This window comes from Tachysurus vachellii, chromosome 10 (genome assembly GCF_030014155.1).
Source record: "Tachysurus vachellii isolate PV-2020 chromosome 10, HZAU_Pvac_v1, whole genome shotgun sequence".
NCBI classification, from domain to species: domain Eukaryota; kingdom Metazoa; phylum Chordata; class Actinopteri; order Siluriformes; family Bagridae; genus Tachysurus; species Tachysurus vachellii.
In genome coordinates, this window is record NC_083469.1 from 4,590,994 (window position 1) to 4,606,210 (window position 15,217).

At 39.9% G+C, this 15,217-nt stretch overlaps 1 pseudogene; it reads right to left on the reverse strand.

Moving 5' to 3' along the window:
- Nucleotides 1-13,677, reverse strand: part of LOC132852455 (translation initiation factor eIF-2B subunit epsilon-like) — a 123,759-nt pseudogene extending 110,082 nt beyond the window's left edge.
- Between the last annotated feature and the right edge of the window lie 1,540 nt (nucleotides 13,678-15,217).

The window sequence follows — 15,217 nt, forward strand, 5'->3', positions numbered from 1 at the left end:
AATTTAAATCAGCCCACATTTTTTACAGCAGTTTTATATAACAAGTCATTAGACGAGGGGGCACGGTGGCTTAGTGGTTAGCACGTTCGCCTCACACCTCCAGGGTCGGAGTTCGATTCCCGCCTCCACCTTGTGTGTGTGGAGTTTGCATGTTCTCCCCGTGCCTCGGGGGTTTCCTCCGGGGACTCCGGTTTTCTCCCCCGGTCCAAAGACATGCATGGTAGGTTGATTGGCATCTCTGGAAAAATTGTCCCTAGTGTGTGATTGCGTGAATGAGAGTGTGTGTGTGTGCCCTGTGATGGGTTGGCACTCCGTCCAGGGTGTATCCTGCCTTGATGCCCGATGACGCCTGAGATAGGCACAGGCTCCCCGTGACCCGAGGTAATTCGGATAAGCGGTAGAAGATGAATGACTGAATGAAGTCATTAGACGAAGAAAACTAAAGCAACTGGTACAAAGAGGATATTATTAAAGGATGTACAGTGGTGTGAAAAAGTGTTGGCCCCCTTCCTGATCTTATTTTTTTTGCACGTTTTTTAAACTTTAATGTTTCAGATCATCAAACAAATTTAAATATTAGTCAAAGATAACACAAGTAAACACAACATGCATTTTTTAAATGAAGGTTTTTATTATGAAGGGAAAACTAAATCCAAACCTACATGGCCCTGTGTGAAAAAGTGTTTGCCCCTAAACCTAACAACTGGTTGAGTCTCCCTTAGCAGCAAGAACCACAATCAAGTGTTTGTGATAACTTATAATGAGTCTGTTACAGATGAGGCTGTGGAGGAATTTTGCTCCACTCATCTTTGCAGAATTGTTGTAATTCAGCCACATTGGAGGGTTTTCGAGCATGAACCGCATTTTTAAGGTCATGTCACAGCATCTCAATAGGATTCAGGTCAGGACTTTGACTCGGCCACTCCAAAGTCTTCATTTTGATTTCCTTCAGCCATTCAGAGGTGGACTTGCTGGTGTGTTATGGATCATTGTCCTGCTGCAGAACCCAAGTTCGCTTCAGCTTGATGTCACGAACAGATGGCTGCACTTTGTCCTTCAGGATTTTTTGGTAGAATTCATGGTTCTATTTATAACAGCAAGTCTTCCAGGTCCTGAAGCAGCAAAACAGCCATATATATATATATATATATATATATATATATATATAAAATCATTCATCTTCTACCGCTTATCTGAACTACCTCGGGTCACGGGGAGCCTGTGCCTATCTCAGGCGTCATCGGGAATCAAGGCAGGATACACCCTGGACGGAGTGCCAACCCATCACAGGGCACACACACTCATTCACTCACGCAATTACACACTAGGGACAATTTTCCAGAGATGCCAATCAACCTACCATGCATGTCTTTGAACCGGGGGAGGAAACCGGAGTACCCAGAGGAAACCCCCGAGGCACGGGGAGAACATGCAAACTCCACACACAAGGTGGAGGCGAATCAAACCCTGACCCTGGAGGTGTGAGGCGAACGTGCTAACCACTAAGCCACCGTGGCCCCCATATATATTTTATATATATATATAAACCATGTAGGTTTGAATTTTGTTTTCCCTTAATAATAAATAAAATAAAACAAAAAATCAGGAAGGGAGCCAACACTTCTTTACACCACTGTATCTGTTATTGTGATTAGTGATGGAGCAGAGTTTTAGAAAAGTACTGCTGCTTTCTGAACTGTGCACTGCTAAACAAAATATTTTCTGAAGCCTCAGCTGGAACAACATTCTCACCTGCTTCCAGCAAATCAGCCTTCTGTAGAGCCTTCTGGGCCAAAGAGGTCTCGCCGCAGTTCTGGGCCACTTCATATAGTTCCTTCAGTGGAAAAAAGCAGGCAGAGGAAAAAGAAATGAATCTCCACATGGCAATGTATGAAAGTGAAGCTTTGGGGATAGAAAGAAAGAGAGAGAGAGAGAGAGAGAAAAAGAGAGAGACAGGGTTTTTTTTATTTTTAACTCAGCTTTGTGTGAGGCCTGCAGAAATGTCTCTAATGTCTAATCGTCCTCCTCCCACTAAAGGCTCTTCTAGGAGCCAATATAGAGAGACAGCCGGGCAGCTGGACCCAAGCTCAAAAAGAGTCAATGTTTTAAAAAGACTTTTGTAAAAATTAGCCATGTTAGAAACATTTAAAACACTTGGGTCCATTAAAAATAAAGTGCGATCACAACAAAAAACATTGACTTTTTGCAGAATAAAACTCAGAAACTCTCTCCATATCAGGGAATCAGACGCAATCAGGTATTTTTGTACAGTTTGAAACTGAAAAGTTGCGACTCTGCTCCGAATGTCTACTAGGCCCTGCCCTCCTTTGTCCTTAGGGAGGAAGAGAACACTTTGAGGAACCCAGTGTAGTTTGTCCTATACAAAGTTTACCAGTGCTGTTTTTTTCAACAAGGCCTGTAGGGGGCTCCAGGCAAGCTAGGCGATGCCACAGTGTTGAGGCAACTAAATTGTTGGCCACCAGCACCCTCCCCCTTAGCGACATGTCAAATCAAATCAAATCAAATCAAGTTTATTTGTATAGCGCTTTTTACAATGGACATTGTCACAAAGCAGCTTTACAGAACATAAACATAGAACAAAAGATAAAGATAAGGAGAAGTATAAAGAATTAGTATAATAAAAATTCTAGATATATACAGATCACAGTGTGTATGTATGTATGTGTGTGTATGTGTATTTATCCCAATGAGCAAGTCTGAGGAGGCTCAGGCAACAGTGGCAAGGAAAAACTCCCTTAGATTGGTAAAGGAAGAAACCTTGAGAGGAACCAGACTCAAGGGGAACCCATCCTCATATGGGTGACACTAGATGGTGTGGTTACAAATATACAAGTATCACAGAGTCCAACTGGAGCCGGTAGATCTGTAGATGTCTCAGTGTTCTCACAGAGTCAGCCATGTCTCAGTGGAGGTCCAAAAAATTTCATCGCACGGAAGACGATCATAGCATGGGTGTCTCAGCATGAGTAGAAAGAAGAGAAGAGCAGTGCAGAGGGATTAACATATCTGCTGTTCATAAGAATGTGCAAGTCTAGTGTAATAGTGTACAATATTATGGGATGTATTATGTGTACGCCTGACTAAAGAGATGAGTTTTTAATGTACATTTAAACTGTGAAAGTGTGTCTGAGCCCCGAACAATATCAGGAAGACTATTCCAGAGTTTGGGAGCTAAATAAGAAAATGCTCTACCACCTTTAGTAGACTTAGATATTCTGGGGACTACCAGAAGTCCTGAGTTTTGTGATCTCAGAGAGCGTGAAGGATTGTAACGTGTTAGAAGACTAGTTAGGTACATGGGAGATAAACCATTAAGAGCCTTGTACGTAAGTAGCAGCAGTTTGTAATCAATTCTAAACTTAACAGGTAACCAGTGTAGAGATGATAAAATTGGGGTTATATGGTCATACTTTCTTGTCCTAGTGAGAACTCTGGCAGCTGCATTTTGGACTAACTGTAGCCTATTTATTAAAGATGCAGGACAACCACCTAGTAATGCATTACAATAGTCCAGTCTAGAGGTCATGAAAGCATGAACTAGCTTCTCAGCATCAGATACAGACAGGATGTTTCTCAGCTTGGCAATATTTCTAAGGTGGAAGAAGGCTATTTTTGTGGTTTGGGCGATATGATTTTCAAAAGACAAGTTACTGTCTAATATAACACCCAGGTCTTTCACTGTCGAGCTACTAGTAACAGTACATCCCTCTAATTGGAAGTTAAGTTGTGAGAGTTTCTGTGTACCGGTTTTTGGGCCTATAAGTAGTATTTCTGTCTTATCAGAGTTTAACAACAGAAAGTTACAGCTCATCCAGTCTTTTATCTCTCTAAGGCATTGAGTTAATTTGAACAATTTAGTTATTTCATCTGGTTTTGATGAGATGTATAACTGTGTGTCGTCAGCATAGCAATGGAAGCTAATCCCGTGTCTTCTGATAATGTTCCCTAATGGAAGCATGTATATCGAGAAAAGCAGAGGTCCTAGAACTGATCCTTGAGGGACCCCATGGTTAACTGGTAATAAACTGGAGGATTCACCATTTAATTCTACAAAATGGTATCGATCAGACAGGTAGGATCTAAACCAACTTAAAGCTTGTCCATGAATACCTGTGTAATTTTGTAAGCGATCTAGGAGAATGTTGTGATCTATAGTGTCGAATGCTGCACTAAGGTCAAGTAGAACTAATAGTGACATACAGTCTTTGTCCGAAGCTAAGAACAAGTCATTTGTAACTTTAACAAGAGCAGTTTCTGTGCTATGATGGGGCCTGAAACCTGACTGAAACTCTTCGAGGATATTGTTCTCCTGTAAGAAGGAGCTCAGTTGAACAGACACAACCTTTTCTAGTATTTTAGACATAAACGGAAGGTGTGAAATCGACATGTTTGGTTTTAGCCATTCCCATTTTTTAAGTTTACCTTCTACTTTTTCTAATACTCCTTCCCAGATTTTCTTTTCATCATTTAAAAAGATCCCTAAGTATCTGAAATCTTTCGTCCACTTCAGTCCACTTGTTAACTTTGGTAAGCCAAGGGTCCAATTCCCTTCCGCCATGGCTTCACTCTTTTGCCAGTTGATTTTTGACGAGGTCATTGACAGTGACACGTGCCAATCTTTGTATTTTTGGGTTTTAGTAAGTGTAGTGTATGTAGGGAGTCTTGGACGCTGAAGATTTTTCTTTTTGTTCAATGTATGTTTTTTTTATGGTGGAGCTAGATTAGAAGTTTTGCTTCCTGTTTAGTAAGATTGGTTATGTTTTGTTTCTTTCTTTGATTTGGCACGGTCCTGTTCTTTTCTCTTGTTCCCGTTCTTTTGTGAATTATTTTTGGTTTTGTTAACAAATGAATATAATTTGTAATTGTATGTAAATAGTGGGTTCACTAAAATAAACGAAAACATTGTGGATTTAGTGGTTTCTAATTATTTTTCCAGTACACATTCAGTGTTTTAATGTTGCACCCTTGTTTCCCTAGACAATTAAAAAAGGGTTTGCAACACACCTACAGTATCTATCTATCTATCTATCTATCTATCTATCTATCTATCTATCTATCTATCTATCTATCATATTCATCTTTAATTCTATTCTCATTCTATATTTCTTCCAGTAGAATCGTTTTATTCCAGTAGACATTTTTATAGAATACTGTAATGCTGTACTATGTGTAACAAATGACATTATATTCTGTTAACTCTTTATTTTATTCATTATTCTCATCATTTCTATTCTTTTTTTTAAACCTACATGGACAGTACAGGAAACGTGGCCAAGTTTTTGTTTCACATTTTAAGTTGTATACTCTATAGAACTGTTTGTGTGTCAAAATCCTGAATGTTGAAGATTAAATTAGTTAATTCTAGTAAAGAATGAATGAATTCAGCTTCACTGCCTTGGAATCGTTCTGTTGAAAGAAAATAATGAACAAGGTGGGCGTGTTGGTGTTGGTGATAATGATGGTAGTGGTGTTGGTGAATGTGAAGGTAGTGATGGTGGTAGTGATTGTGGTAGTGGGGGTGTTAGTGATGGTGGTAGCGGGTTTGTTAGTGGTAGTGATGGTGGTAGCGGGTTTGTTAGTGATAGTGATGGTGGTGTTGGTGAATGTGATGGTATTGATTTAGGTAGCGGTGATGTTGGTGAATGAGATGGTAGTGATGGTGGTAGCGGCGATGTTGGTTAATGTGATGGTGAATGTGATGGTAGTGATGGTGGTAGCGGTGATGTTAGTGAATGAGGTGGCAGTGATGGTGAATGTGATGGTAGTGATGGTGGTATCGGTGATGTTAGTGAATGGTGAATGTGATGGTAGTGATGGTGGTAGCAGTGATGTTGGTGAATGAGATGGCAGTGATGGTGAATGTGATGGTAGTGATGGTTTTAGCGGTGATGTTGGTGAATGAGGTGGTAGTGTTGGTGAATGAGATGGTAGTGATGGTGAATGTGATGGTAGTGATGGTGGTAGCAGTGATGTTGGTGAATGAGATGGCAGTGATGGTGAATGAGATGGTAGTGATGGTGAATGTGATGGTAGTGATGGTGGTGGCGGTGATGTTAGTGAATGAGATGGTAGTGATGGTGAATGTGATGGTAGTGATGGTGGTGGCGGTGATGTTGGTGAATGAGATGGTAGTGATGGTGAATGTGATGGTAGTGATGGTGGTAACGGTGATGTTGGTGAATGAGATGGTAGTGATGGTGTTTTGTAATTTCCATGATGAAGATGATTCCCCTCCTACAGCAGGATCTTTATTTTTCTTATACAAAAAGTGTTTTAGACTTTGTACATTTCCTCTGTTTATAGTAAAGTTTCACATTGAGAAACATCTGTGAAATAAGTTTGTCCTGCTGTCACCAATGTTATATCAACTAGAGAGCGTGTTGACAAAAATAATGGCTGATGTTCACCTCAGTGCATCAAGAGAGTTTGCCATGAACTAGTAGAGCTCTGTCTCTCTCTCCCACACACACACACACACACACACACACACGTCTTTTAATGAGCCCTAAACAAGAAGAAAAGAATTTGTTAAAGACTCTAAAAAGTAGCGTTTTCTCTGCTACACTGCCACATTAATTAAGTGTTAACTAGCTATCTTTATCAGTAAATAATGTACAGCACGAATAGCGATACGACTTAACAGGCTAAAACGTATTAGCAGAAAAAACGCTTTTCTATAGTAGCTGAGGGTTTTTTCAGACCGCATTAATTAAGGTTACTGTACAATTTTTATTTAGCATTCACCATTTAAAAGGTCTTCAGTGTCAGTGCTTTGAAATGGTCAGAAGTAAAGCTGTAATTCAGTTCAGTTTGTTCAGCACTATTAGTAACGGGCATAGACACAAAGCAGCTTTACGGAAATATATCACTTCAGAATGTAAATATCAGAGGTCTGTACGTATCTGTAGTAAATAAGCTAATGACATAATAAGCCATAAGGGAAAACTCCCTGAGGAAGAAACCCTGAGAGGAACCAGACTCCTCCTCATCTGGGTGACACTGGAAAGCAATTATAACTCATTACCCTTCTATAACTGTGTATTTGCACTTGTGCAATTTGTGTATCCAGGAAATGTATTCCAGACTTAACATGAAGTCTATTTAGTTTGTTGTCAGCTTGAGACTTCAGAGCAAACCTGTTCATAACAACTACAACGTAAAGCATCTTCATCATAACCTGGTATCATCTCATGAATCTCCAGCTTGTACAAGTGCTCCATCCTCAGCAGCAGTAAGCGACCTCCAAGTGACGAGATTCCAAGGAGGAAGTAGAGAGTTTGTCCTAATCTTTGCAGGCAAAACAAATGTAACCTGAGTATCCAGAGGTTCAGACTGACGGCAGAAGGTCTGGACTCTGTAGCATCATTTATTGGTCAAGGGCCGACCAATAGGGCGTCTGACTGACATGTAAACCAGTGTTGTAATGTAACGGAGTACAAATACTTCATTACTGTACTTAAGTAGAAATTTCACGTATCTGTACTTTACTTTGCTATTTAAATTTGTCAACTTTCACTTTCACTCCACTACATTTCCTAGATAAAATGTAAACTTTTACTCCGTTATATTTCCACTAAGCATCTTCGTTACTCGTTACTACAAAATAAAATCAGAAGAAATGTGTGCGACTGCAATAAAGGAGGTTTGGCGAATCACTGCATTACGCTCCGCACGCTCTATTTCAGAGTAATGTTGCCAAAGGAGGAGGAAGCACAACTGAAACCGCCATGGAAGCACCTACTGGAGGACCTCCCGACGATAGTGGTGAACTCGGTGAACAGGGTGAAGAAGATAACGTTATACACACGTGGCCGTATTTGCAAGAAATGTTTCTGTACATTGGAATGAAAGATTCTTCCTACCGAATGAAGTGCCTCTTATGCCTAATGAAAATCACTGAAATTTTACTTTTTACTTCAAATACTTAAGTACATTAAATATCAGAAACTTACTTTTGATACTTAAGTACAGTAAATATCAGATACTTTAAGACTTTTACTTGAGTAATATTCTTAAAGGTAACTTTCACTTCTACCAAAGTCTTTTTCTAGTACGAAACTTTTACTTTTACTCAAGTATTGCTTTCTAGTACTTTATACAACACTGATGATGTAAACCAACCAATCACAGTTTGTTTTGTTCAGAGATTGTTTTGTAAACCGATCGGCGTTCCACAGATGGTTTCGGAAGATCGTTTGGAAAATCCAGCGATTAGCTGATCCTCATTTACACTCGTCGTCATGCTTCTTTCCTTGTATCCAGGAGAACCGTTAAAAAAAACGGGTGACTTTGAAGCTCTGAAGTGTTTCCAGTTTTGTGTGCCATATGACTCAGATGTTCAGATACATACACAACAGTTCTTGGGCGTGACCTCTGAAGCTGAGCCTCAGGTAACACTAACACATTTTTCTCATCATCTTAAAGAGAGGGAGGAAAACATACGACTGGTGAGGAAATTACTGTTTATAGCGATTATAATGTAAGTTGATTGGAGAAAAGATTTAACAGAATTATTGGCACCCGTTAAGAGAATGGGTGTGAGCTCAGGATGCAAGATAACATTAGCACTTGGTTACATTAAGCGCCTGCAGCCGAACATTTAAAAACAGTTCACGTTTGCGTTCTTTATGACAGCAAGTCATGGCTAACTGCTAACTGCTGTGGAAATTTTGGCGGTTAATTAATTAGTAGTTAATATTAAATCCTCAGTTAAATTAAAATGAGTGTGCATAATATGAGGGCAGCAAGTAAAATTAAAATAAGACAAGAAAAATCTAAGCTCCAAATTTTTTCTAATAGAACATTTGCCCTAATTTGTCTAATTTTACAATAATTTCAAGGATAAGTCCCCCTTTAAAATCTGGACCATGCCCTCTGCTTTAGTCTGAACATAGAGCAGGTTCATGATGAGCAAATGTCCTAAGGAAGACATTGAGACGAGGGCTTTAATTTATTTTGTGTGTGTGTGTGTGTGTGTGTGTGTGTGTGTGTGTGTGAGTTTACATGCTTTGAGGGTTCCCTCAGGATATCAGTCCAAAGACATGTTCAGATATTTTCCTCTGAATTGAATGTGAATTCTCTGTAGTGTGTGTGTGTGTGTGTGTGTGTGTGTGTGTAGGTTAGAAAGAAGAAGACAGAAAATGTATAGACTGTACTTTAGTACTGTTCAAGTTCTACTACAGAGCAGAGTTTTATTTTGGGTGGGTGGCGATGAGTGTGTCAGAGTTTTGATCACTATTTCTACATTCTACTGTTTCTACAACCCTAAATGTATGAAATCAAAGTGATTGCTTTTTACTCCTGAATGTGAGATATTAAAGGAGTCTCACCTTTAACAGGTCCCAAGCGCAGAGCTCCTCAGCCAGGGAAAGAGCGTTCTCAAAGCGCTGGTGGCTGAAATGAAGCAGCACAGTGTTGGAGGGTTACAGAGCAGCCTGTCTGAGGGCTCAGTAATGTTCAGTGTGGCTGGATACAGACGGGGATCGGTTACAGGACAAGTGGGTTAGAAAGGTGCTAGACCCTGACAAGCCACCAGAACAGCTTCAGCGAGACTTGATATATGTCTACATGTCTACTGGAGAGATGAACACCATCATTACCTCAGATGGTGTTCTGGTGACGATGATGATGATAATGGTGAAATGTAACGACTGTGACTGTGAAACATTTAAATTATTTTCATCCTCATGTAATGATTTAGTGGGTCTCTGTGCACTGTAGAGGGGGCGGAGTCATGGTCTAGAAACCTAGAAAAGGACAGACGATCTCAGTAGGTGGCCTTGGTGTATGTGTAGAGGGGTGTGTGTGTGTGTGGGTGTGGGTGTGTGTGTGTGTATACTTAAGCAGGTGATGGAAGAATTTCCGTGCAATGAGGGTGATGGGGTATTGAAACAAGAGTATGACTCTGTCTGTTAAGTCTCTGGACGGATTGTAGAACGTCCCCAGAGCATCTTCTAACTGAGCTGCACACACACACACACACACACACACACACACACACACACACAATAAAGAGGTGAACATTTACAGGATGTTGGGGACGTTTGTTGGTCACAGTTTATTTTCTGCAAGATTCTGGTAATTACTTAATTTGTCCTGAAGATACATGTCACACACTTCCCATGTTCTTACCTTCTGTCTGCCTGTTCAGTGGTTTACCGAGCAGGTGATCAGTCACTGAGACGAGACCATGATAGCAGTCTTCTCCCATCATGCACCAGTCCATATTACGCAGAATGCCCAGAGCAGCGTCCACCTCTCCACAGCCCACGCGATTCTGTCTCACTCTCAGGATCAAACTTTATAACCAGACCTGCTCGCGCACACACACACGATCACAATGCAAACACAGACCTTTCATTTACATGTGTGTGTGCGTGTGTGTGTGCATATGTCACCCCAAATGCACTGTGTTAGCTTCTACCCATCCACATCATCAATGCTGCTGTTCTTCCACAGGTAGCCCCGCCCCTCAGAGCCCACCTCAGCTGGGTTATACGCTAAACACCACAAACAAGTAAACAAAACCTTTCTGTATCTGTTTGACTGATCTACCAGTCAGAGATATGAACTATTTTTAACCCCGCCCTCACCTATACAGGTGTGCGTATAGTCTTGTGAACCATACAGCTGTGTATCTTTTGTAGACTACAGAGAGAGGTGTGTGTGTGTGTGTGTACCCTTGTGTTTGACCTTGTCTTTATGAACACTGACGTCATTGTCATCTATCAGGAACTCATCCTTATCTTCATCTTCCTCCTCCTCGTCTGGGTGATGCAGAGACACAACCGTCCCCTCATGGAGAGACACGCCTGGCCCCATGACCACCTACCCCCAGGGTGTAAAGGTCATGGGATAATGTACAAGAGCTATACAGAGAAAATTATCATCAGAGGTGTGTTAGAGATGAGGAAAAATAGTAATGTGTGTGTGTAGGTGCTCTGTGTGAGTGAGTGTGTGTGTGTGTGTGTGTGTGTGTGTGAGAGAGTGTATGTGTGAGTGTGGGAGTGTATGTGTGAGTCTGTGTGTGTGTATATTCGTGCTCTGTGTGTGTTTGTGTGTGTGTGTGAGTATGTGTATGTGTGTGTATGTGTGTATGAATCCTTACACTATAAGCGAGTACACACTGTGGTTTGAGTGTAACTCTGTGTTTCACCTTCACTCCATCACAGATCACAGACTGACGAACCGTCACAACGTCACCAATACGAATCCAACAAATCGATCCAACACCACGCCATCACCTAGGAGACACACAGATACACACATGCACGCACACACACATACATACACACACACACACACACATGTCAGAAAGAAAAACCCAAGCGAGAGTGAAACAGGAAGTGAGGGTGAAGCAGGAAGTGTTACCGATGAAACTGTTAGCCCCAATCACAGTGTTTGACAGACTGCAGTTGGCGCAGATCACCGTGTTTCGTCCAATTAGAACATTCTTCTCCATCAAACTGCCGTGTCCCAGGCTGATGCCCACTTCACGGTAAATGTTGTGGTGCGAGTGTGTGCAGCTCCGCCCCTCTTCATCTGAGAAGTTAGCTTCAGGGGTGATGGGATACGCCCAGTCGTACATGTGCAGGTTGGAGACGCGTGCGCCGTAGCCATCTTTACTCACAAACATGTGGATCTGATTCCACAAAATCTAACAGGAAAATCAGTGAAAACAACAACACACTGCTACATGCTACTATAACCAGTTGTTTATTCATACAGTTTACTCTGTACAAAAATGCTAACTCTGGCTAGCATGATGAAAATGTAGAATAAAGTTACTAGAATGTGAGATGTGTAAGTGCTCGGACCTCTTCGTTGACGAGAATCCCACGGACGAAGTCGTTCCTGGTCTGATAGTCGAAGTTATCAGTGAAGAGTTCAGCAACTTGAGGAATGTCATACACTCGTTATGTACAGGAGTGTGTGTGTGGTTCAGAGTAAACACACACCTGAGGGGAACAGATACTGAAATGGCAGTCCAGCAGATCATGACAAACCTCAAACTCATCACTGCGACTATGGAAAATGTTCTGTAATAAACAAACGAATCATTAAGTCTGAATCCACACTGTAGGTGTGTCCCATCCCACACCACGCCTCAGTCTAGATGGAGAGAGAGAGAGAGAGAGATTAAATGTACATGTTTATCATTTATAAAACACAATTAAACTATACTATATAAACCAACTATACTGTAATTACAGACTTGCTCACACACACTTGCACTAAGGGTTCCCTTAGCACATAAAAACATGTTTAAGAGGTCTTTTATCCCAAATGCTATTACATTTCTTAATTCCTCAAGCGACTGATAAAACAAGTGTAAAAATCTGAGATTCTGTGATGTGATAATTTGATATTCTAATGGATATTGGTCTTTGTTTTTATGTTATTTTCCAGTTCCTTTTGTTTCTCATTTTTAAGTGATAGTGAGCCAAAGAAAAATTTCTACCTTGGTGGACAATAAAGACATACAACAGGACACAGCTGGTCTGCTAACAACTCAGGATGTTTATTAAAGTGCAGATTGTAAAAAAAGAAAGAAAAAGGCACAGGAGTTTCAGTTGGATCAGAACCCAGAGGAGAACTCTTCATGGTTCTCCAGTGCAGTAACACCACAGCTCGGCTCTGTCCCGATTACTTCACTCCGGATCAAACCGTCAGCCCTTACACACTCAGTGTGGAGGATAAGTAGAACACAAGAGCAGCTGAAATCCCTTTAATAAAACACTGCTCAACTCCAGGTTCAACAGTACTAAATACTTACCAGAACCTCTCTGAACCTTTTTTAATCAGTGTGTGTTGTGTGTTTTTATAATCATGTGTGTTGTGTTTCTATAATCAGTGTGTTGTAATGTTGTGTTTTTATAATCTGTGTGTTGTGTTTTTATAATCTGTGAGTTATGATTTTATAATCACTGTGTGTTGTGTTTTTATAACCAGTGTGTGTTGTAATGTGTGTTTTTTAAATCTGGGTTGTGTGATTTTATAATCACTGTGTTGTGTTTTTATAATCAGTGTGTTGTGTGATTTTATAATCAGTGTTGTAATGTTGTGTGTTTCTAATCAGTGTGTGTTGTAATGTTAAGTAAAAGGGAACATTTAAAAAAAACTTTTTTTTAAAAATTGCATCCACAACATGAACTTTTTTTAACATGAACCTTTTATTGATTTAAAATTTCAATTAATAAAACAATAATAATGTTGATAATTTAAAAAAACATTTAAAAAAAATAAAACGATTCCCTTAAAAAAAACACAACTCATTTTTCCCCTCTTCCTTTATAGAACTAAAATAAAAAGGGCTAAATGTAAAAGAAAATCAAAAATACATAAAATAAACCTGAAGGCACAAACGATGTTTTGCATCCTGTCACTCAGCCGCCTCCTTAGAATGTCCAGCTCTGTGCGTGCCGACAGGGGATAAGAAAAATAAGAAAGAAAACAAGTCCATAAATCAGATGTTCCTTCTGAAAACTATATATACACCTTTATGACTGAAAAAGCAATAATGCTGCAAAACTCAACAAGGAAACCAGAGCAAATTAAGAAAGCGACTTCGAAGGTGATGCAGAAGCAGGTCAGCCACTTGACGACTACCTCTGCGCTCCGCATCACCTTGATAACGTTGGTCACGGCGCCCAGCATCATGTCCAGATAGAAAATCCACCTGGTTATCAGCGGCAACCATGCCGACAACCACCTTTTTGCCGCCGACAACCACCTTTTTGCCGCCGACAACCACCGCCTAAGCTGATGAAAAAATAAAATTTATAAAAAATTTATAAATTAGGCCATCCTTGAAAATATTCTTGTTTGCCGTAATCTGAACGACCCTGTCAATTTAGGACCGACTCATTTTTTATTTTTTATTTTTTGCTTCAAGTCCGACCGACTTGCCGGTTGTAAATTTGCGTTAAGACCGACCAATTTTTTTTTACTCTTCAAACAACTAATACAAAAGCAATAAAATAATAATTATATTTCAGTAAGTATTGTCAGGGTTCCCACTCTTTTTCAGAGATCATTTTCCAGGACTTTTCCAGGACGTTTCAAATTTAGGAAAAAAAGACAAGGATCACAGATTCACGGCCTAAAGTAGTATGTTCTTCTCTCCAGAAGTCTTAAAAACAACGTACGCTTTATGGCTATTACTTAACTATAAAATTAGAAAAACACCAGATACCCACACACAGAGCTCTTTCAAACGAGTCATTCAAAATACGTATTCATTTAGGAATAAAGAAAATGACGGTATTTATGATGATATTCACTTTCACGAACCATTCGTTAATAAATGCCTACTCAAAGAAACGCCATTGTATGTTGCTAAAAAGGAAGTGACAGGAGTGATCCTATGGTTAGTGAAGGATAGAAAGGAAGTCACTTAACTTCTTGTTTAGTGAACTGTTGCAAAAATCAATATCACATTTGCAAACGTGTTTTTAAGTTTATATAAGTAAACCTATTATAGGTTACCAGCCTTCGCCTTACTGTATATGTTTACAACACTAGTCTGTGCTGCACTGTGAGCATGCAAATAATTGTTCAATGTATGCTTCACTGTGCATCCCGTCAGTAGAATATCTAATTTTGACTTCTTACAGTATATCGCCCATAAAACAGGTTTCGGGGACTGTGTGGATGGATTACTTTTAAAGACAATTTGTCATGTGAATGAAATTTCAACAATTATAAAATAAAAAGGCCGCACATATTAATACCCTTTCCTTTCTCAGGCCAATGCCGTCATGCATGCTTTAGTTTGCTGTGCATTCCCCTTGCACATGATATTCAGATTAACAAGGTTGATATAACATGCTTACCCGTCACCATTTGCTGAAAACATTCGAGCACTTAAAGCATTCCTAGCACCTGAAACCGCCAACACAAGACAGCGTCATCCGTCACAGCGAGATTAAACAGCATAACAAAAAAACGTCAAAACTCAGCGTCCCTGAACAGAGCGCTTTCTGTTACTAACGTTAATTGTTTCGACCAGTTGTAAACTGTTCTTTAAATGATCAAGAACATTTATAATAATAATTTAATAATTAAGATAATAAAGTAAATAAAAATAAAATAATAATTTTCCAGGACAACAAGATTTTTTCCAGGACAATTTATGTTTTCTCTCATTTTCCATGTGTTTTCCAGGACTGGAACATTGGTCATTAATTTTCCAGGA